Source organism: Phacochoerus africanus, chromosome 15 (genome assembly GCF_016906955.1).
Source record: "Phacochoerus africanus isolate WHEZ1 chromosome 15, ROS_Pafr_v1, whole genome shotgun sequence".
Taxonomy (NCBI): Eukaryota; Metazoa; Chordata; class Mammalia; order Artiodactyla; family Suidae; genus Phacochoerus; species Phacochoerus africanus.
Genome location: NC_062558.1, coordinates 97,709,085 through 97,734,918, shown reverse-complemented (window position 1 = coordinate 97,734,918; position 25,834 = coordinate 97,709,085).

Genomic DNA, 25,834 nt, shown 5'->3' with positions numbered 1-25,834 from the left:
CTGTATTTTCTGATCACACCTATGTAAAATTGTATGATTTAGTCATTCCTTGTTTGACATTATAGTGACAGAAAACTTAGAAATTTCAATATCTTTGTTGTGAGGCTTATGAAAAATATCAGTATAAAATCTTTTGTGATCCTAAATAAATAGTATTGGTATGTGTCTGTGTGTCCAGGTACATTCCCAAATGTGTTGTAGTAACTTCTTTTCAAGTATGAAGGACAGAGTAAAAATGTATCATTACTCTAATTCAAAGGGAAAAAAAAAAGAATTATGTTACAATTCTTAATATTTTTTAATCTTCTATGTAATACTTATTAGATGCAGTTTTCAGATTTCAACAATTACTGCTTCATGCCATTAATTTATATGAGGAACTAAACACTGGATGAACTGAGTAGAATAACCAGTATAAATTGGTAGCAAAAGTGAGCAAGATAATAGTCTTTCTAGTGCTTACATCCAAAGCTGCCTAGATGGCTTACCATTAAGAAATAGGCAAGTTCATGAAAACACCACCCTAATTTGTATTCTTTATATATAAATCAGTACTTTAAAAAATGTAAGAGGTGAAATATTTTATTTTTATTGAAGTATAGTGGATTTACAATGTTCTATTAATTTCTGCTGTATAGCAAAGTGATTCAGTTATACCTACATGCATTCATTTTTATGTTCTTTTTCTTTATAATCTATCTCAGGATATTAAATGTAGTTCCCGATACTATACAGTAGGACTTTGTTGTTTATCCCTTCCATATGTAATAGTTTGCATCTACTAACCCCAAACTCTCAGTCCATCCTTCCCCCATCTTCCCTCCCCCTTGGCAACCACAAGTCTGTTCTCTATGTCCATGAGTCTATTTCTGTTTTGTAAATACATTAAAGAGGTGAAAGATTTTAGAGCCTTGCTTTACCACAGAATAGTACACTATGCTCATCAAATCCTGATCACTTTTTTCTCTGATCCTTTCATTTATCTTTTACAGATGAGCAACAATGCTCATTAGGGGTTTCCTAGAAAGAAAAGGAGAATGAATGAGAATGTGATCACTCTGGCTGGAGGTACTCTTTGATGACCTACCAGTTTGTTCTTGTCCTGCAGAATGACAGAACATGAATATTTGTATGTAATAAATGAGCAGTTTTTGCTTCTTAAATACATTTTTTATCTTTACAAAAATATTCTAGAATGGACTCAATTTTTTTCTTTTTATATTTAGAAAATATTTCCATATATGCTGGACTTGATTTTTTTTTCATAAACCTGCTTTTCTATAGACAGGAAAATAGTAAACTAAGTTCTGTCCATATCATCTGCAGTAAGAAATGGATTGCAGGTCATTCCTGGTATATTTTCTCTCATTTGTATTCTTATGTAGACTCAGAGTTTCTTTATAAAAACATCCCGGACTTCAGTTTTCAACCCTGGCAACACTGGCATGCAAAGAGCATAGGAGTCATTATTCTCATCCTTACAACAAGGAAAGAACTAAATTCACTGAAAATCAACTTTCCTTAAACCTGTAAAAGAATTGAAATCACAGGGCAAAACTGCCACTTCAAAATCTAGAGAGACAAATGAATATAGAGAAACACAGCTGACTTCAACTCACTTACGTGGAGCAAAAACTATGAAGCTAGAAATTGGTAGGAACACTTGGTAATTTTGATGAATTTCTGGAAGCTCAATGTGAACTCCTTTGAGAATCAGAAAATCCTAAGAGCCAAAGGGTTAAGAGGGCCGCTGTACTTCAAGGGTTTTACCTGCAAACCCCACTAAATTCTCATGGTAAATAATCAAGAAAAATCACTTTGTATCTTTTTCAGGGGGAGGTGAAAATAACCATCTTGAAATATGCTGTTTGTTCTCTGTAACAAAGGCCTGTTCTCCAATGAGAAAGACTTTATCAGATTTGGGCCAGGGAAGATCTCAAGGTCCTGATGTTTGCCTGCACTCATTGCTCTTTCTACATGGTATCATTTGTCATTACTAAAGCTTTAGGTAAGGGGTAAATATACGCTGCAAAGTCTTGTAAGTCCTTTCAAGAATCTGATATGTTGATGGTGAAATATTTGCACTGGAAAACATCATAATCACATGGGGAGATATAAGTGCAAAATTTGGCACTTCGTTACCAAAATCAGGGTAGGGCTTGGGAACTTATATTTGCAGAACGATGACCAGGTCATTCTGATGATTAACCAGGTTTGGGAATTCCTGACCTTAACCTTGGGAGATCTCTAGCCATCCTAAAATTCCATCAAAGGCCCTGCATAGCAGGAATATGTCTTGCCTACTAGGAGAAAATAGTCCAACCCAAGTGGGTGAAAAAGTACAGTGGAAAAAGTTGATATTAAAAAAAAAATCCTGGGCTAAGAACTTGATACATATTATATTTTAAACTTTCACATTAAATTGCATGGTACTATAAATGTTTAGAAATGTTGCAATCACCCTCTCTATATATTATTCCAAGTATTGTCCAAACTAGTAGAAAGGAACTGCAGTTACACGATGGTCACATCTGGAAACCAGGTAAAAGATTGTGGTTAAGAGACTGTGGTCTGTGGTACACATTTTTAGAGCCTGTCCCAGGCTCATTGATATCAGTAGTGGCCCAGAAATGGGGGCTTTTTTGCCCCCATCTTGGCAGTGAACTAACCTTTGAAGACCTAGCTGTCAGGAGCATTTATGCCACCACTGAGAAGGGGCCAGAAATTTCCAAAATGACTTTCTTTTTCAGAGATACATTTCATTTTGTTTCGAATTTAAATAGTATGGAGTTCCCGTTGGGGCTCAGTGGTTAACGAATCTGACTAGGAACCAAGAGGTTGCGGGTTCGATCCCTGGCCTTGCTCAGTGGTTTAAGGATCCAGCATTGCCATGAGCTGTGGTGTAGGTCACAGATGCGGCTCGGATCCCACGTTGCTGTGGCTCTGGCGTAGGCCGGCAGCTACAGCTCCGGTTAGACCCCTAGCCTGAGAACCTCCATATGCCGCAGGAGCAGTCCTGGAAATGGCAAAAAGACAAAAATAAAATAAAATTTAAATAGTATGATGAAGATATTTATTTATTTATTTATTCATTTGTCTATTTTTATTTCCTGTTGTGCTGAGATGAGTGAACAGATGAGAGAGTAGTATGGGGTTAAAGTATGAGTGAAAGGGCAGTATGATTCAGAGCCCGGATTCTACACTGGACTGTAGACTACCTAGTTCAAGTCACAATATTATCACTTAGTATTGTGAAACCCTGAACAAGTTCTTTATCCTCTTTGTACCTTTATTACCTCATTGGTGAAATAGGAATAATGAATAATATTTCACGTCGTGAGCATTAGAGTTAAAAATGTAAAGTGTTTTGAAAGCAATCTTATTTAGTTATTACATAATAGTTACTTTTAGCTAAATGTTAGTGTCCAGGAGGGAGTATTTTCCTCCTTTACTACTCTGGAGTTCTTGTGGCTGGACTAATAACAAGACAAATTAACAGAAGAAAAAGAAGCAAATTTTAATTCGTGCTCATAGAGGTCCCGTAGAAATGAGACCAAGAAGTGTCCAAAGCAAGCTAACAAAAAAATAAATAAATAAATTTATAAGGAATTGACCAGACATAGAGGCTTAGGTTTGGGATACTCAGTTTAGTGAGGAATATAAACAGAGTTTGGGTTTGGGGTAGTTAATTAAAGAAGTAAAAAGTCTGTTTGTAAATCTGAGTCCAACTTCCCTTTGTCTAGCAGTAAGATTGTCCTTCTACCTCCAGATGCAGGGAGTGCATCTCTCACATGAGAGATTTATTTTTGTTTTCAAGGAAGCAGAGAAGAGGGCCAAAGTGTCCCGTTTGCATTGATCACTTCTTAAGTAACTTTTTGCTGTTGTTCTCCACATAAGTCTTATTTTTAGTAATTCAATGAATTTTATGATATTTATAGTTGTACTTCATCTCTTAAGTAACTTTAATTCAAAATAATCAATATGCCATTAGGGCATATTTTGGGGTGGTGTAGCTTGGGCCCCCAACACAGTTATTGTCATAGTTTTTGATGCAGTCTCTTTTTGTCTCAACTACAACCTCTCCTGCTTCCTTTCTCTTTCCAAATCACCTGACCCAGAAGAACAAACTGATTGGCCTGGAACCAAAGTGTCCTATGCCAACAGGACATATTTGAGACCAGTTCCAAAGAAACCATGAAGATAGAAGGCAAAGTAACAAAACTGGCAAAGGAAAAAATATTCGATCCTTAAAGACATATTGATTGAAAGCTTTGTAAGCATTTATGGCTCACTAAGGGATTTAATGTAAAAGTTTAAAAGACAATATATATCCAAGTGCTTTTTCTTCTGTTTCAATTTATTATTTACACTGTATTTTTACCCATTTGGATTGGACTATATCTTCCATTATCTCTCTTAGAAAGTGAAAGTACAAGGAATATTTCCTGTGATTGAGTTAGGTGTTAATGTCTATGATTCTAAGACAGAAAATATTTTGGTCTTTATGTACAGGTAGAAAGGAAGATACTATTTTTGATAAAGGACTAAAATGTTATTCTCCAAGATAAATAATTCTGAGCCAGGAATTAGGAATGCATCTGTGGTGTTTGGGCAATAAATTTGGGTTATAAAAATATGAATTACACATGTTTGCATTTCACATTCTGGATATAAATTTGAAGTTGAAGGAAAAGCCAAAATGAAGTAATTATGGACATTGTTCGTAATTTGCTCTAATTATGTATATTAATTAGTCAGTGGCCCAGCAGGAAGCAGAAGGCTCATGCAGAAGGTTTAAGTCAAGAGTACCTTGTTGAAGGAAGACTGTGTATAGAGTTGTGAGCAGGTTTTGAGGAATGAGTGATTAATATCTACAAAAGTTAAGAAACAACCCTAACTTTTAAGACTGTAGTTAGGATTAATTTAGGTAGAGTATATGAAAATATCTACTACATTTGCTGAATCATAATGTAACTTTGAAAATGCTAGTTTCCTTTTTTTCTCCTTCTTCCACAAATATTTTATGACCACCGTCTTTGGGCTATTTTTCAAGTAATATATTTTAAATTGGAACATGAGGTCTCCTAAACAGTGCCTAGTTATTAAACAGTAGATGTTTGGAGTTCCCATTGTGGTGCAGCAGAAATGAAAACAACTAGTAACCGTGAGGTCGCAGGTTTGATCTCTGGCCTCAGTGGGTGAAGGATCTGGTGTTGCCCTGAGCTGTGGTGTAGGTGGAAAACGTGGCTCAGATCCTGCGTTGCTGTGGCTATGGCTTAGGCCAGCACCTATAGCTCTGATTTGACCCTTGGGCTGCGAACCTCCATATGCTGCAAGTGTGGCCCTAAAAGGAAAAAACAAACAAATGAAACAGTAGATAATTAATATAGTGTTATATTAAAGAGAATTGAATCCTTGCCCTAAAAGATTGGATCCTTGCCTATGGTATAATAGGGACAAATAGGGGGAGTTCCCGTCGTGGCGCATTGGTTAACGAATCCGACTAGGAACCAAGAGGTTGCGGGGTTCGGTCCCTGCCCTTGCTCAGTGGGTTAACGATCCAGCGTTGCCATGAGCTGTGGTGTAGGTTGCAGATGCGGCTCGGATCCCGCGTTGCTGTGGCTCTGGCATAGGCCAGTGGCTACAGCTCCGATTGGACCCCTAGTCTGGGAACCTCCATATGCCATGGGAGTAGCCCAAGAAATAGCAAAAAGGCAAAAAAAAAAAATAGGGACAAATAGGCACACATAAAAATATGCTCTAGAAATGAGTAAGACAAGAGTGAGAGCTGTTAGTCTATTAGAGTACATGATGACAATTGAGAGCAAACATGGTGAAGTCCTCGGAAACGACTGAAGCATCTGAACACACAGAGTAGGGAAGTTTATTCTACACTTTGGAATTTCTTAACCACAGGAGCAAAGAGTGAGCAAGAGAATGTTCTGATGAGTTGATAAAGAAAAGATTAGAAAGGAAGATTTGGAAGTTCCCATCATGGTTCAGTGGTAACAAACCCAACTAGTATCCATGAGGATGCAGGTTTGATCCCTGGCCTCGTTCAGTGGGTTAAGGATCCAGTGTTGCCATGATCTTTAGTGTAGGTTACAGATGTGGCTTGGATCCCCACTTTGCTGTGGCTGTGGTGTAGACCAGCAGCTGTAGCTCCAATTCAATCCCTAGATTGGAAATGTCCATGTGCCATGGGCATGGCTCCAAAAGACAAAAAGAAAAAAAAAAAGAGAGAAAAGAAAGGAGGAAGATTCATAAAATGGAGACTAGATAAGGAGAATAGTCGTAACTGCCTGCTAGGTATAAGTTGGTTTGAGGTTGGCCTCTGTTAAAAAAAAAGCAAAATTCAACTGAATATCTTTGAAGATCTAATTGGCTTTTCTAGGTGATTCATACCTTGAACAGCATCCTATCTAGCAACTAGAAGGGGGTTCTGAAGGGTTGTCAAAAATGGAAAGTTTTTATAGAAAGAAATGTGGAGCAAGGGAGCTATTAGTAAAAGGAAAAAAGCACTATTTTTAGGCCTAGACACCTTCTCTTTTGTAGGGGGAAAGGAACTGGCAAGGGTTTTATCATGAGGGCCCCCATGACAGATTACCTCATTGGTGCTGACCCAAAAATTCCAGATGGGTTGACTAAGATTATATTTCTGGTCAAGATGGAAACTGCAGTTAGGTCAGATATTAAATCTAGGTTTGGTATCATGGGCTTTAATACAAGTGATAGCATTTTGGGCCTGTGATTTTTCTCTTCAACCCCTTGAATGCTTAATTAAGCATCTTGGATTTTATTTTAAACCACAGGCAAACATTGAATGCCTTGGAACTTTTAAATGAAAGATAAAATAAATATTTTCAAAATTTTAGTATTGACCAGAATTGATTGGGCTGAAGTCCTAATGTATCAAAATGTGTGTGTTAAGAAGCCCTTGAGAAAGTCCTGGCATTAGCTAAAAATATTTTGAATGTTTCTTAAGGTAGGTTTTAATTGAGAATGTATTGTGTCTTATCAATATTAACACAATAGAGAGAATTTAAGGTTTGAGAATTTAAGGTTTATTGGTTAACTTAAAATTCCTTTTTTTTAAATTGAAGTATAATTGATTTACAATGTTATGTTAATTTTTGCTGTACAGAAAAGTGATTCAAATGCGTATACACACATATACACATACATACATATATATGTAAGCAGACATCTACAATTGTCAGTAAAGTGATGCTACAGACCTGTGTGGACATCTCCCACTCTGGGAATATGGCATCCTATGTCAGCATGAAGAAGTTACAGAAGAGGGACTGTCACCCCTAATCTCATAGAAATGGAATGTTTGACAGTTGGGACTTGAAAGCAGCTCTTTTTCCCCTTTCCTGTTTGCCCATTTCTCTACCTCTCTAACCTTGAAAGAACCTAATTATAGGAGTTGTTCCCAGGACATGGGTCCACCTTTTCATTTTGCTGCCGTTTCTGATTAAAGCTTCTTTCCTGTCTACTGACACCTCTCAACTACCAGTTTTTGAGTAGTGAGCAGCTGAATCTGAGTTTGGTAATGTAATAGATGCTCAGTGGACATTATCTAGTTTTCTTTGCTTGTAAATGATGGTAGTTTGGGGAAGGAAGAAACTTTCTCGACCCTTCTAGTTTCTTCTGTCTTGTCTTAGAATTAAATTGATATGAGACATATCAATAGAAAATTAAACCGAAGTTTCATAACATGTATATATGGAAAAGACTCGGGAAAACGGAGTAACTTGCCAAAAAGCCCAAGCCCTCACCTTGAATACCATCTTCAGCTGTAGATAAAAGAGGATCTTGGGGGGGGTGGTTGGGGACTTGGAAGGGAGGAGGGTATATATCTGAGTTCTAAAGAGACCACGGGACACAGAGTGAACGCAGATCTTTAGGCCCTGCCAAGTTTCCCCCATCACACCAAGCCCATATTCTTTGCAGATTATCTCTGGTGAGAGCTATGGGGACAAGTGCTCTATCTATTCCTTTAGGTAGTTAGGGGAAAGTTCAAATACTCTTCTGGGACCTTTTGGGCCTTGATTGTTTTTGGCTCAAAATAATCTGCATGCCAAAGACACACATTTTCAGGTGGCACATTTTGCTCTCCTACAGTAGCAAGGGTGTAAAGGTTAGTTGTAAAATACTCTCATAATGATGGTTTTGGCAAATTCTTCTGATAATAGTTAACCATTAGCTGTAATTACTTTCATAAAATCTCTGACAAGGAAGAGTATGATTGTATGGGTTGAGAGAAAGCTCTAGTTATCACTTTACACTCGTTTCTTTGAATTCATTACCCAGTGAATGATATCTACTCTCATTAATTATTCCATGGCTCTAACTTTGGCTAGAGAAAAGTGCATTGGTTCAGCCCACCGTGCCTTCATATCTTTTAAAATGCAAGACGCATGGTATGGAGTAGCTATTTTCCGCTACTTCCTTCATTTTGAGAGTAAGTTAGGGCTTATTACTTTCTTCTCAGGAACCCAGTGTGAGAGATTAAGTATCTTTGTCATTATCATTTGGGGAGATACGGATGCTCAGTCCTCTGAACTGTGAGCCAATGGCATTTTGTAAAGATGGAGCATTTTGATATGAATTGTATTTTATGAAATAAGAATTTTAGCACCAAAATATGGCACTTCTCACAGGTAACTTCTTACAGAAAGGTAAATGAAATTATTGTGACCAGCCAGACACTATTCTCCTCCAAATCAGAGCCAAAATTTATAAACTTCATGTGGAAATCACATGGATGGGGCTCTAAGGACACTTGGTGTTCTGGTAGCTTAACTTATGGAGCCAAATTTAAGTGGAATGTGGGTCACATAAATGATTTAATTTATTAGACTCCAACTTAGTTTTTTTTTTTTTTTTTTTTTTAGGGCCATGCCAACAGTATATGAAGTTTCCCAGGCTAGGAGTGGAATTGGAGCTACAGCTGCCGGCCTACACCACAGCCACAACAACACAGGATCCAAGCTGCATATGCGACATACACCACAGCTCATGGCAACGCCAGATCCTTAACCTACTGAGTGAGGCCAGGCATGGAACCCACGACCTCATGGTTCCTAGTTGGATTTGTTTTTGCTGCACCACGACGGGAACTCCTTCAAGTTAGTTTTTGAATGAGAGTGAATCAATTTGAACAGTTATTTCCAGAAATATTACTGTTTTCTATGACTTCTATGCAACACTGAACTAACTTGACCTTGGAGAGTAAAAACTTCATTAAGCCTGATAGAAGATTCTCTCCAAATGCTGAGGATATTTTTGCAATCTTCAGACACTAGGTGGCAGAAATTCTCCTTTTAAGATTGGCTCAGCTATCGGGATCACTTTTTTTCTGACAAGAGTGAGCTCTCTCAATTAGTCATCTATACATAGGAATCCCACACAGGATGTTCTGATTGAAAAAGACATGTAGTTTGTAATCTACAGAGAATTTTTTTTTACAGTATCAGTGGGATGCTTTTTATGAGGCCTGCCAGTTCATTTTGGTAATTGAATACCTTCAGTCCTCTGAATTCCCTGGGTTCCATATTTGTGGATTCAGTCTTCCACAGATGAAAACAAAACAAAATCTCCAGAAAGTTCCAAAAAGAAAAACTTGAATTTATCCTGTGGAGACAATTATAACTCCATACATATCATTTAAATTTTATTAGGTATTATAAGTTATCTAGAGATGATTTAAAGTATAAGAGAGGATGTAAGCAGCTTGTGAACAGATACTGTGTTACTTTATATAAGGGACTTGAGCATCCTTGGCTTTCAATATTGGCATGGATCCTGGAACCAATCCCTTGTGGATACTGAGGGACAATTGTACAGTTATCTAGGGTTTGTGCTGGCTCATTCATCAATGGTAAGTATTTGGAGAAAAATAAAATCTAGATCTAAACCCTGAAAGAACATCATGTTTGCTACTGAAAATCTCTGCTAGTGAGTCTTGGTGTCCAAGGAAAGATTGACAAAAAAATAATTGAGTGCATTTTTTTCACTCTCAAGTTCGAGGAAAGAGAATTTAATTACAGAATGAACTTTAGGATGAGCTAATAACCAGAATCTCATTTCAAGTAGTATTCAACTGCAACTGCACCTCCATATCTGAGTTGCTTTAAACAAATGCAAGTTTCTGGACACTACCCCAGCCCATCCGTGAGTCAAAATCCCTGGAACATATATATTTGAAAAGCCATACAGATAATTCTGAAGTGCAGACTTTGACTGTTGAGTAACTTTGTAACTGAATCAGAGTCAGCCCTACTTGTGTTAACCATGCCAGATTTCAGGAGCACTCAGTGAATCAGCTCCAAATCCATTCTTTCTCAGTCTAAGAGTAAATACAGAAGTGTCCTCAGTGGTCATTCCTTGCATCAAAGACTCGGGGTGAAAAGGGTATGTAAATCATTAGCAGACTGTAGCTTTATAGGTTGCACTAACAGACTCTAGCAATTGAAATAGTTTAGTAGATTTTCAAAAGCAGTCAGAAATGAGCTGACTTCAGTCACTGGGTTTGTCAGTGTTGAGAAAGGTTTTGGACCTTGAACCCTCTTGAGAAATACTGGCCTAAATATGGTGTGGCACTAAAGTCCGTAGTTACCCTAAGAGCAACCGTGGGATCAGGGGAGAGAAGTTGTGCATAAGGACAGAGAGCCCAGTCTGCATCTATTTCTCAACTTGGCCTTGGGCCAGCTAGGCTCTCTGTTTAGTATGTAGGAGTCAATAATAAGGATATAATTCTTCCAAGGGCAGGGATAAAGAAGCTGAATGAAATATTTTAAATGGTGTGTTTAACCCTTGGGCACTCATAGAGGAAACAGTCCTGTTTTCTTATCCTAAACATCCACTTTTCTTTGAGAACAAGTCTTGGGGTTTTATGGAGTTGCTGCTGAGCCTGTATCTCTAAGACACTGCAACAGAAGGTTAAAAAGTGTATTAATCACCCACATGTGGGTAAACCCAATCTGTCTGATTTTACTCTTCCCTTTGAGTTGAACTACTTTAGCGTTATGTCAATACAGTTTAAATGGCCTGTCAACTTAAGTAAATTGTATCTAACAGCAAGTCACTTCAGGAAAAAGGGAAAATCAGTTGAACCTATAATTTGGTAATGTGATGAAGTGCCAGAAACTCCTCTGATTTGCTTAGTTTTTACTTTTTAAGTATATATGTTGACAAGGTGGACCTAGCTAGCCTCAGTTACTGAAAAATATCCAGAAAAACATTTTTCTTTGGGGTAAAACATCTTATTTATTAACTCTGGACTATCTACTCACACCTCTGTTTCTTTATTAAAATTTACGAGAATCTCCCTCTCTTGATGTCTTTAGTAATACATCTATTATTCCAACCCCAAGGAGAGTAAACAGTGAATTCAAGAAATAAACATCTATGCTGGTGACATTTCTATTTAACCAATGTTAAATACATGCCTTAGAAAACACTTTTTCTTGGCCTCCCAAAATTTATGGTAATTTTGATCCAGTTCATATGAAAGCTAGATTTTAGAAACAAAAAGAAGCATAAGATCTATAGGAAAGCTCCCTCATTAAAAAAGATATTTAAGTTTTTACAGCAGCCTGGATCTTTAAGAGTTTCAGATTACTACTGTGCAGACTATAGTGTTGGAGTGATCAGAACCCCTTGTCCACTGATACTCTGATTCTAAACTTCTGCTGAACTGTAAAGAAACATGTATTTCTCAAACTGCATTTTCTTATTGCAGGCATTTATGGAGATTGAAATTATTTCTCAGGGGGAAACTGTCATAAATATTCCACTGCAACTTAGTCAAACATTTATAGCTTTAGCTTGGAGATGGAGTTGGTGGCAACATCTGAATATATCTGCCATTGGTATTGAATGATGATCTCTTCACAGGAAACAGTGTTCTGCATTTGTGTTTCTTATTATTGTTGAATGAGAACATTACAAAAAGACTCACTGGATAGTACAGAAGTGGTAATGTGTTACTTTTGAAAACTGGATTCTAAGTTTATAGGGAGGAGCTGCTTTTATTGCTAATGTAGTTACCGAAAGTTTAAAATCATTAGAAAGTAAGCTGCCATGGATAAAAATGAAGCAGATAATGGACCGACCCTTATCTATCAACTTCTTATTTAGTTCATGATTGGCTTGTTTGTTTTTACTAAATGCAAAGGTTTACTTTATTCTAGGAGAAATTTTTCAATCTTGTCTTTTGTGGTTATTAAATAATTGGTTGTAAATAAATAAGATAATGTGAACAATTCTTATATACTAATGATCAATTAGATAAAAGAATTGTTTTAGGCCATTACAATGAAAACTCAATTCTTTTTACTGGTTTATGTATGTATTTATTTTTAACTGAAGTGTTGTTTATTTGCATTGTTGTATTAGGTTCAGATGTACAGCAAAGTGATTCCATTTTTTATGTATATACATATACATACATATTTACATATACATATATACTTATATATTTACATTTATATATACTCATCTCAAATTATATGTGTGTGTGTGTGTGTGTATTCTTTTTCAGATTCTTTTCCATTATGGGTTATTACAAGATATTGAGTATAGGTCCCTGTGCTATACAATAAGTCCTTGTTGGTTATGTATTTTATATATAATAATGTGTATTTAAAACTCATTTCTTTTTTTTCTTTGTCTTTTTGTCTTTTTAGGGCATATGGAGGTTCCCAGGCTAAGGGTCAAATCAGAGCTATAGCCACAGGCCTACACCACAGCCACAGCAATGCCAGATCTGAGCCCCATCTGTGACCTACACCACAGCTCATGGCAACGCTGGATCCTTAACCCACTGAGCAAGGCTAAGGATTGAACCCGCAACCTCATGGTTCCTAGTTGGATTCGTTTCAACTGAGCACGACAGGAACTCCTAAAACTCATTTTTTTTTGTCTTTTTGCTGTTTCTTGGGCCACTCCCGTGGCATATGGAGGTTCCCAGGCTAGGGGTCTAATCAGAGCTGTAGCTGCCAGCCTACGCCAGAGCCACAGCAACGCGGGATGCAAGCCGTGTCTGTGACCTACACCACAGCTCATGGCAACGCCTGATCCTTTACCCACTGAGCAAGGGCAGGGATCGAACCCGCAACCTCATGGTTCCTAGTTGGATTCGTTAACCACTGTGCCACAACGGGAACTCCCTAAAACTCATTTCTTAATGAAAAGCATTTTATAAACACTGGATGCCTAAAATATCACATGATGAATTTATTTAACTCTGCAGTTTTACCTAGTAAGTGTGAATGCCATGATATGGGTTGTTGATAAGTTAATCTGTCAAATTTGTAATTAAAATGTCAATGGAGTGCATGAAATCTTTGTGAATGTCTAGTTTATCTTGCATTATCAGGTAACTGAATCACTACTTTGCCTGATTGGAGCTCTAATAATCAGGCCATACGGCACTTTGGAACAATAGAAAATCACTAACATCATTTGACTTGGAAGTAGGAAAGGTGATTCTATGTTGTAAAGAACTCACTCATTTCTATCATCCTTAAATCATAGCATTATATGTCCTTATAAATATTTTGTGTTTAGTTTTTTTAGTAAAACAAGATGATAAGTTTCATGGTCTTTTAAGTACCGTATGAGTTTCTGGTAGCAGCTACAAATTGATGTCTCGAAATTAACCTTAAGGTAGGTTTTGTTTAGCCTGCATGTTTCTGGTCTACAAAGTTTCTGTTTTTGTTTTCAATCGTTAGTAATTCTCAATATTTAAAATTCAGATATTTTTTAATAAGTCTGTTTCTGACTCTGCAAAATAATGAAATATATGACTACACTGGCCCTGTACTTCTGCACACAAAAATTTTATGAAATTGAATACTAGCTGCCACCTTGAGACAAAGTTCTCTAGTCTATCATATTATTCTCTCTCTTCTAATTTTTACTCTGATGAGATTGTTAGTTGCCATTTATAATCATGCTTGTAGTTGCTTCTGTCATAATAGGGCTAAAAGGAAAATAAAACATTGCTTATAAAAATTACTCACCAAAAGTGGGGAAATACAATGTAAAAAAGAGAATGTATATATGACTGAGTCACTTTGCTGTACAGCAGAAATTGGCACAACATTGTAAATCAGCTATAGTTTAGTAAAATAAAAGTGGGGAAATAAAACAGAGCAGCATATATTTTTAGAAACAGTCATGTGATTTTCTTGTGAAATCTGCTTTTTTTTTTTTTTTTGATTCCTTACATCTACTCATCTATTGGCCAAAAATGTCCACATTCAAACAGCTTCTGGCCACTGTGCTCCATGTCTGGAAGCTTCTTCCTCCTCCCATTTTTAAGTTTTGTGGCACTGATACTTTCCGGACTGTCAAGAACAGAGTTGCTCTTCCTAGCAATAGGAAGTACTGATGACAACTGTCAAATATCTCCCAGTATGGTTAGTTTTTGTTTTGTTTAATGTTCTAACTTGACAAAGACAATCTGTCTTTTGTCTGTTTTCGGCCTTGTAAAACAGTTTGCACCTTGTAGAACAATTTGCACCATGACTTTGTTTTTGCTTAGCACCATTACTAATTTTGGCATTTATTTTTATTCCACTTCTAAAATGTTTCATGATTCTCCGTTTATCATTCTTTGTATCTCAAGGAACCATATTTTGATTGTATAGATCCTGGAGCCAATCACACTTCCTCTTCTAATCCAAATGTTGCTAAGACTGAATTCAGGGAAGGGAGACAGGCACACTTGTAATCAGAAAGAAATACTGTTTCTGTAATTTGTAAGAACTGTAATGGGCAAGAGGGTGAGGTTAAGAGGCTATTTGAAAAAAAAAATCTAATTAAGGTACTTCAAGTTTCCAAAGGGAATATATATTGCTAGAGTAAAATGAAAGAGAAAGAGCATTTTTCATTATGCTGTAGCCTTGGTCCCAAAACACAATGTAGAACTACTGCACACACACAGACAATCTGCCTACACCAAGGGCAGGCGTGGCAGTCTCTTATCAATGCATTTTATGTAACCTCATCTACTTCCTTTCCCCAGAACCCACCACTTAGTCTCAGATCTCCCTGCTTTAATGGCAAGGGTCAGAGGCAGACAGAAGCAGCAGCTGCAGTAGTTCTCAGTCCAACTTTTTCCACCAAGTAGAATGAAGTAGGCTTAAAAAGGATGAAGACAGCCAAGTAAAACAGAGATGGCCAGAGTTTTTAGCCTGTTGCTGTTTTATTTCTAAAGTTTCATGGAACTAGAGTATCAGAAGATAGAACAGATATTTATGTGCATATTCTTTAACCCTCTGAGTGATGCCCATCCAAGGACAAGTATCTGATCCAGAGACAAACTCCTCCTCTTTGAGGATGAACTGAGGTGCAGACTCTATAAACCAATAACAGCATATACATATACAAGTTCATTACTAATTTTAATTTTACTAATATAAAAGAATTTATTAATTTATAAGATTTACAAATAATAATTTATTATTATTCAATTTATTAATAACAAAATACCTGATGCTTTTCATTGTTAAGTTCCGCATCTCCAAATGATTCTTCTAGACAGCTTTTATCAATTTTTGCTAATTGCACATATCCATAGCCAAACCACGGTTGCAACTGATAAACAAGTATAGTTGCAACACATTATGAGTATAGTTGCAACACAAATGTTGGTTGATATTTTGATTTACATTAATGAATAAGATGAAATAACAAGGTTGTACGCCAGAACTTTACTCATTTGTCAAAGAAGCAAGTGACTTTGCTAAATATAATCTAAATATAATTTTGAATATCATAATGCTACATCCTCATTTTTTGTGCTATGCTCAATCTAACATCCACAGATAAAACACATTTTTAACTTTAACCTGCGTCATTAACATCTTTTCCATCACTTTCTTAGTTGTAGACAATCGACAAAATGATAAATCAAGATTTGGATTATTTAATTTGATGAGTTTCATGCTGTAAATACTACCATCAAGGCTAATATCATGGTATCAACATGACATTATTGAGCATGCATTCGAGGAGACCTACAATGACACATTATTTTATAGTATTTCTGCCATACAGATACAATAGAAGTAATTAATCCAAAGAGCATAGATAATGGTAAGATATAGTAATCTAATTATGAAGTGATGAGTTTTGAATGTTAACAAAATTAGTTTGATTGTAAGTTTATATAATTAAATTTTAATAATGACTGTTCAACAGCTGGCTCCTAAAATTCCTAAAAATTAAGTAATCAGCTCTTGTGAGTTACTATGAGCTGGTTCCTACTTACTGCTGGGTGAGAGAAGCCTATGAGAGCATCTGAGAACTCTGATCCCACTTTCATGGACCACTGGCTCAGTTCCTGTCTCTGTACCTGTTACAGGTGAGATGGGCTGGTCAGTTCCATCAGTTCTTGCTGATGCAAAGTTTTGGAAGTGAGAGGTTCAAAGGAGTGTATTATAGGGGACAGGGAAGAAAACCCAGAAAGTATACAATATTTTTTAATGATAGTAACAATAAATAATAGGTAAAATTTTAAGGATACTTACTAGGTGATATTTACAAGTGAGTGCCTTATCTGCACTGTCAGCATTTTACTCTCATAACTCTTTGGCATCAGTAAATTACCTTCAACTTGCAAAGGGTAAAACAAGCTCAGTGGAGTTAAGCAAGGATGCAGACTGCTAAAGCCTAGTCTAACCACCTCAATATTTATCTTCTTTCTACATTTATACTTTGACTATAAAAATAATAGAAGAAAAAAATGGAGAAGAGGAGAAACAAGCAAAAGACATAGGAACACAGGAAAAGGGAAGAATAGTGCTGGAAATTTGATGTATCACATAGTACATTTGAACACGAGCAGAGACAAACACTCTCTTATCCCAAAGAAGGATTCTGGGTAGAATTTTAAGCTTCAGAGGAAGTATTTTCAGGTCTTGGAGTAGCATGGGGAGTGGTCTAAGTAGATAGGAGGTGTAAGTGGATGAAGGACTCAGGGGTGGGAGATCTTGGAGACTTCTTCAAGTATTACCCTGCAGGTGCTACTCAGGGAAGATATTGGTAGGAAAGCTGGTGTCAGCTCCTGGCTCTGGCTATCCCCTTTATAGGTATTAAATCAAGAGTAAAGAGAAGAGAATAGAGATGCTGTTGGCCAGGTATGGAATCAAAGTTGCTTTTTGAAGACAAACTTTATAGCCATTTCAGATAGTAGAGATAGTTGTGTCTTGTAAATATGACTTATCTCCTGAATAAATTTAAATGTATGTGTTCTCATAAAAAGAGACTCTGTTTATGAAACTCTAGCCATAGGCAGAGGATTTTCGTAATATTCTAAATTTCTGCTTACTTGAGACTGCTTCCTACTTATTTCCTCTTTCGGTTCTTGTATATCTAAAATGTATCAACAATGAAATGTGACCCTCAGTTCAGGACCCAAGAGGAGTCACATTTCATTGGTGATGTATCATAATAAATTATACTGGGTAGTGATCAGCATGTCTCCCACAGGGTGTTGGTCTTGCTTCCTCTCTTATTGCAATTTTTTAAAATGTGTTGCCTCAACTTGCTGTGAGATCATAGGGATAACTCATTCATTCATTTATTCATTCATTTACTATATTGTATATGTGAGTGCTTACTGATGAGTCAAAAAAAATCAAAATCAGTTGCAGAATTTATATTGCTCAGTCATCCATTTCCTCTCATCCTTAGTTAATTAAGCTAATTATATTTGAGACATTCTTTGTTTACTCACATGAGTGACTTTTTCCTCATCGAGGGGAATTTTCTAACATGTTATACTTTAAATGTAAAGCTAAGAAGCCAAAACTGTTCAATTTCCCCTTAGAGCATTCAGGCTTATGTGATCCTCCTATGTAAAACCCATGCTGATATTTTGCAAACTGCTATCAGCCAGGATGTAGAACCTAAAGTAGTGGGATTGAGAATCTATTACAGAGAATTGTTAACAGAATTACAGTAACCATAATGTTCATATACCATGACAGTAATATCCTATCTTCTCCATGCAGGTTTCTTGATGTTATCCTTTTATTAGGATGGGGTGTATATTTCCCTCCTCTTACCCAATCCTACAAGTTTCTTTTAATCAGAAGTAAATCTCATTTTAATGGAAATCATGCAGCAGGGTATTTAATTGCCTTCATATCATTGAATATGACTCTAGTATTTTCCAATACTATTAGAAATAATTGTATGAACTATATCTCAGTGCAATTTTGGACTTAACATTCCGTGACTTCTATTGTCCTATCCTCTTGGGTGGGCTGATTTTGTTCTTAGATTAAAAATAGGGTCCATGTATTCTATTTAATTCTAGGGAAAATTCTGTGCTTCCACAAATACTATGCATTTTTATAGCAGAACCTTACCAGTTACCTGATTTGAGATTAGATGGAAGCTATGTGCCTTTTATTGCTTTTGAGCTGTTTTACAACTCCTCACATTTTAGATAGAAATACAAATAATTTATTTCTATAGAAAAGAAAATAATTTGGTCCACTGGAGGGACAAACCCAGCCCTCCTATGGAAAAGCAAGTCTTGCATCCACTTGTAAATTCATGTCAATATTTTTGGTTTATAAATGTCCCTTTCTTTGGATTTTTCCTTTGAGCTAGTCATAAAACAGGCTTAGCTCTCTCATTTAAAGATGAGTGAGATAAATTCACTTTCATGTGTTCATTTTATATCTGGATGAGAGTCATGATTTTACCTTTGCAAAAAAATTATCCTTTAACAATTTCACTGTCTTATCAGTGGAGTTGGAGGCGCAATCTCTTTCCTTTCACTTGATTCTGTTTCATTTACCACCATTTAGAATCAAGTAATAGCTCTTTTGTTTTTGTCCTGAGAGCTTCAGTACCATAATACATTTCAAGTGAATGGTACCAGTGGTTTGCTAGCTAGTCATCTAAAAATAAGTTGTGGCATATTTGATAAATCATAGTAGCAAAGAATATGGACAAATAGAGATGAATTTCGTTGAGTTTAGAGTTTAGGTGGTAAAGCAAACATTTCAGGTATTAAACAAATGCATAGTGTGAAGACATCATTCATTTTACTTTCTATATTCAGCTTTATGATTTTATGAGCCTCAAGGTAAAACCAGCTATTTCATTTACTCATTATTGATGCTAAATGCAAAAGATCAGTTATTAATAGAATTCTTTTTTATGGTGTGGAGCTCTATGCATTTATTTCAAAGAGGGTTAATGGAAGTCTAAAATCCTTCTTGTAAATGCCATTCGTTTAATGCCAGTTAAGGCTACCATTATAGTGGAAATAGGTCAGTGTCTTTTTAAATGATCAAATATAAGTAGTAAATGAGGAAATATTATGAGTTTTTAAATATCTTTATTAATCCTATTGTCCAAGAGAGAAGCTGGAACATTGAGGGATTTAAAGCCATTCTTTGGGACCTCCTAATAAAGTTGCTTATTTCTTTGTGTATTTTTGTTGTGTGTAGTTTCACCATCTTTTTCCTATAGGAGACAAAGGAGAGTCAAAGAGCTCATTTATGTTAAGAATGTTTATATTCACCACCATGCTCAAACACAGTTTTTGTTGTTTTTGTGGAAATCCTCAAGTAAAACTTTCTATGTGTATTTTAAGAGAAAGGATGCTTAGTCTTCACCAAACAATTAAATTTCTGTGACAATTATTTGGTTCTGCATCAGTTGGAGGTAGGAAAATTACTTGAGTGACAGGGGCTGCTGAAAATTAGTTAGTAATGTTTAAAAATATATTTTTAGTAAAGTAAAGAATGAGCTTGATGATACAATTCAGTTTTGACACTCACAAAAGTTTGAGAAATCTTGGCATTTGGCATATGAATTTAGTAAAAACTAATTTATTATTCCTAAAGGAAATTATCATAGCAACGAGCTAGTAAAGAAGGCACTAATTAGTAAAGTAAATATAAACTTCAACTTTTTTACTCTCTGTTTGCCTCAGTTTTCTCATTAATAAAATAAGGTGGTTGGTTAAGATTAGCCTTAAGTAATTTTTAAACTCAATTATTCTGTATTTTTGGAATTTGGCAACTTCATTTTTATGGCATTTGACAATCCTGCATTTTGAGTCCTCTCAACCAATTATAAAGGACTGGAAAAAAATATTAGCTAAAGATTGTAAGGTCATGTAAGGACATATAAGCTCCTGAAGGGTGTAAAGAAAAATTAATATCTCTTTCAATTGGGCCCAGCTGTTTTTTTGGTTTTTGTTTTTTTCTCCCCAGCAGATGTAGTAAACTCTTTCTGTTGTTGTTCACACTTCTGGGCTTCTATTTTTAAAAAGAAAAAAAAAATAGTGACTACATGAGAAAGGAAAAAATGACCTTTTTTGTTGCTTTTTTTTTTGTCTTTTTGTCTTTTCTAGGACTGCACCCGTGGCACATGGAGGTTCCCAGGCTAGGGGTTTAATCGGAGCTGCAGCCGCCAGCCTACACCAGAGCCACAGCAACGTGGGATCCGAACTGCGTCTGCAACCTACACCACAGCTCATGGCAACACTGGATCCTTAACCCACTGAGCAAGGCCAGGGATCAAACCCTCAACTTCATGGTTCCTAGTTAGATTGATTAACCACCGAGCCGTGATGGGAACTCCTTTATTGCTTTTTTAAAGTCCTCTTTGTTTGTTTGTTTTTTAGAACTGCACCTGCAGCATATGGAAGTTCCCAGGCTAAGGGTTGAATTGGACCTACATCACAGCCACAGTGATGCCAGATCTGAGCTGCGTCTTTGACCTATGCCACAGCTCATGGCAATGCTGGATTCTTAACCCATTGAACAAGGCCAGGAATTGAACTGCATCCTCATGAATGCTAATTGGGTTCATTACCGCTGAGCTGTGATGGGAACTCCGCAAGTCCTTTTTGCAATAAAGATTTATCACAAAATGGCTGATGAGGTTAAAGAATAAGTGAAAATAAGATCCTATCTGTGCCAGAGCCATTATTATTATTATTGTGACTAATAATATATAAAGAAAGCTTTAATCAGTCATTTGCTTAACAAAATTAAACTAAACAAACTGATACCCACAACATCAAAACCTGAAATCTCTGAATTGTTTCCCTTTCAAGTAAGTGACTTCACTTTAAAGATTTAACTTACTAGTTCTTGGGGATAGAGAACATTGATGCAAATCAACTTTTGCTTGCTGCTTAGAACATTAGCAGATTAGTCAGTGACTGTACCAGAGGTGTTTCTGTTTGAACTCAGTTTGGCTTATGCTTATCTTTAATAAAAGTAAATGGAAATTAAAATAATCTGTCAATCATAGTAGGTCTCTAAACATTTAGAAATAGAGTTGATCAAGAACAAGGAAATAAATATCACTCATTCTACCATCCAAATATAAATATTGTTATATGTTGCTGCCCATTTTGTAAATTATTTACAAAAAATATTTTATTGTATATAGTTTTACTTTTTTCTATTCCTTATAACATAAATCTTTTTATGTTATTAAATATTACTATATGTTGTTATTAAATACTGCTGTATTGTGTGCTTGTGTATATATACATACATTTGTGAGAGTGAGTATGTGCTAAGGTCATCCATTGTACGGCCTACTAGAATGTATTGAAATATTTTCATTTATTGTTTATGTTATTTCTATTTTGTTTGCATGCATCTTTCCTTGAATTATTTCAGTCAACAAATATTTTTTGAGCATTTACTATATTCCAGACACTGTGGTTAGTGATGGAGATATCCTGAGAATAAGACAAACAAGTTCCCTGCCCACATAGAACTACAGTCTAGAGTGAAAGACGAGTATAAATATCAAACTCATCAGGTCTAAAACTTGCCTCAAATACGCTCTCTCTGAACCCACATGATTCAGTTCAACTTTTGGAGTCAAGCTGAACTCCTCCGTTCCCTCATTCTTCAGGACCAAATAGTCACTAATTCTGACAATTGTTAATTCTATCTTCGGAAAAACTCTTGAAGCGCTTCTGCTTCTGATTTCCATTATCATTTCTCTAATACAATTCTTATTGTCTATTGCCATCACTTGTTACCTCTAAAAATTTAAAAAGTAGTCTCTTATGACCATGATTTCTTATCACATTAGTTTTACTATTCCAGTTTTCCTTCTAAACCTCTTCCACAAATATCATGAAATTTTCTTTTCCTCAGTCCCTCTATTTGTCCTATTTCATGGATCTTTGCCGGCTTTCCCTTCTTTCCTACTCAGTCTGGGCATAATATTTTATATAAGCCCATAAGTCTCAGCTTCCTCACAATGCAACTCACAATGGGTTTGAAAGACATCCTATTTTCTTCTCAAGAATAACATTATATAATAATAAGCTCTCACCTGCACTGCTCTTCAACTTTTGTATAGTGAAGTCCCTTTCCCTGAAATATTTGATATTAGATTAGTGGCAACTATACCTCTGTCTGAGGAGGACAGACAGGCTGAGGTTCACCATGCTCCAGCTCTGCGGGAATAGACCACAGACTTCCCTGATGTCTGGTTGACCTGCTTCTCCTTGAGAAGTCAATATAATTAAAAAGGATGACACCAAGTGGAACTATTTTCTTTCTCATATAGAGTGTGGGCCAAGAGCCTCTTTTATTCATTAATGAAAACATTCCAATGGAGTGAATAGGCAAAAATCCACGTGATCTCATACAGAGTTAAACATACAGGCTAAAGTAACTCATGTTTTTGTTCCCTTCTCTCATTATAACTTATATGAATGGCCTGTGGGAGTTAAACAGCCTAAACTTTGTATCACCATAGTGTCCTACTGATATTGGATTCAGTTCATGAGTTCCTCAATAAAGGAAACATAGTCACACAGCTAATGGCCAAGATGTCAGTAAGTTGAAGAAAGATTGTCCAAGGGCTTTCTGACATCAGAGTATGATGTCATCTTCATGATCTAATTTTACATAGCTCAACAAACATTCTGGGGAAGTGTGTTTTATTTCAATATTGGCCTGGCTTACTGTGTAGAATAGTAGCATGATATACTTAAAATTTTCAGGGGCAAATGTTACACAGGAAGAATCATAATTTTACAAAATTAAGAAATTTAATATGAGGTAGATTCCAAAAGGGAACGGATGCTTTCATATAAGAGAACACAGGCAAAAAAAGCAGCACAGTTTCAAAGGACTGGATGTATGTCAATCCTAGGCTAGCAAGTGAAGTGAGCAGCTCATTTTTATAAGGCTTAGTAGGGGAAATAAAAATCATTGTAGGGACAGTGATAAAAGAGATCTTTACGTATTTATAGTATAAAGACCAAGGGCTACCTATGAAAAATAACAGGCGTCAAACAAGAAAACATCCTCCACACACCCAGCACTGTTGAAAAGAAGACATGGTGGAACACCATGATGATTAGATTTCAGAGATAGGTAAGAACAAATACTCAGAGCAGCTTCACAACGAGGAGGGGTTAAAGTAGAAGTGGTCAGGATTGTCAGTATTGAGTACTTGGCGTGAGTTAAATTTATGCTAATTGGCTTGCTTTACACAGTTTTCCCAACAAGTGTGTGAGATGAGTATTCTTATTTCCATTCTATAGCCAAGAAAATTTGAAAGGTAAATTGCCCAAGGTCATGCTGCTAGTATGTGATATCAACAAATCCGTGTCTAAATTCAGATATCTTAAGAGCCGTAGAACATAGCTTTACCCTTTTAACCTATGCCAGTCTGATCACTAATATTTCATTGCAATTATATACACGTATGCTTAAGTTAATGTAAGTTAAAATGTATACAATTCTCATGTTAGCATTAGCTTCGGCCCTTTTTTTTCTTTTTAAATTCCCAGGCCAGGGATCAAACCCACATCCCATAGGAGCAGCCTGCTTTGCTGCAGTGACAGCACTAGATCTGTAACCTGCTTTGCCACAAAGGAACTCCCTAGGTTCAGCCTTTTCAAAAAATACTTTCAAAACCAAAATAAAATTCAAATTTAAAAATCACTCATCTAGTTATGGATGTGAATAAGATATACATACTGGATACTCTTTCTGTCTGTTCTGGTCAAAATATTGGTATTTAGAATTTTTTTAAAATGTCCTTTTCATGGATATACCTGTTAAGAAAAGTTTTCTTTCGGGGCACACTGCGTAGTATTTATTATGATCATTTAAAGCCACCCTTCATTCATGGAAGAAACCCTACCAATATAAATGTATGAACTCTATCATCAGGATATCTGTTCTGTTAAAGTAAAGCAAAAGACTTTTGAACATCTTCAATTTTTTCTTACCACTGGTTCTTTCAAGCTGATATGAATTGTCCTTTGTGCTCTGTGTTCTCTGAAAATAATTGGTTTCATTAAAATTATTGTGATAGCACTGTTGGTGTCATCTATGACAGCCAGCTAGAGCCTGCTGCTGTTCTGTATAGAATGATGCCCCTAGGTTTTTAGTCATCATTTTCTTCTAAAGATTTTCTCTCCAATTGAGTAAGAAGAGTGGATTCTTGCTATGTACTTTTTCGGAAAGAAAGAAAAGCCCCAGATGATTGTCAAGTGTATCATTTAAATATGGCTTTACTTGATTGCTTATCTCTGGGCCTTTATGTGTAACCTGGAAGTGGCTGTCTGATAAACTACACCTTCTCTTCCTTTGTAATTTTTCTACACTGCAGCCCAAGATCATTAAAAAAGATTCTTCTTTTAAGCAGAAGATTTTTTTTTTCTTTGAGTATTGTATTCTCCTAAAAACTCAGGAGCAAAATTGTCCATTTTTTTCCCTTTCATTGTGAAAACAAAGTAGTTTCTTTCCTGCTTACTTTTTTCATAATTCAGCTGGAATTAATCTTATAACATGAAGAAATAGATACCCTTGTTTTTCCACTGAGTATAATACAGACTGTTTTTCATTATTTTGGATAATAAGGGTTATAAGAGAAAAGGGATGTGACTATCAATGGAATAAAAAATAATTCTAAACAGAGATTTTCAATGGGTAAAATTAACTCTACTAAAGTTACTATCTCTCTTTCTGGAGCCCGGTTCTCAAGTGTCTGCCTTTTTGCTTCACTTTTGTACCATTCTCCTTCTCTCAGGATAAGGTTTTACCACTTACCACTCTATATCCTAAAATGTAGACCTCAAGAATCCCCAAGGCCTTTCAGTTCAAGAGCTTTCTACCTACTGAATACGGTTAGTCTTCACAGAAATTCTTGAGAAAGTTAACATTGGTTGCTGACTGACAAATGACTTTGCTTGTATGGGATGATCTGTTCACAACTTGTCCAGTTAGTCATGGCCAGGATTATAAGGTCATAAGGTACTTTGATTAGCCTGTTTGGGGTTTGTCAGCAGGCCAGCCATATTTACATTATATGATCATTAAGAGCTATGACTGGCCAAAGGGATACAGTCCTTGTCTTTGAGAAAGTTACCTTTTTGACAGTCTTTAAATACCCCTCTCATTTAAAATAGTTGGCCAGCTGTATATGAATGTATATAGTTGGCCAGCAATAAGCTGTCTTTCCCTTTAAATATCACCTGTATGTCTCACTATGGATTACAGCACTGTAGAAATTCTCAAATTATGGTTTTGGAAATTATAAAATCTTTGAGAGCTGATTACTTTGAGTTGGCTTTGCCTGAAACTGAAGGCATAGAGAAGTACATGCCTGTAAGGAATGAAGTTTCCTAAATTTCTGTTGGCTGATCATTGATCTGGAGATCACAGACCCCAGAACAGGAAGTCATCACCAGGGCACTGTGTGGATTTAGATATCACATATCCTGGATATTCAGATAGTCGCTATTCCAGTAAGAGTTTTGTTAAATGTACACAATTAAATATGAGTTATT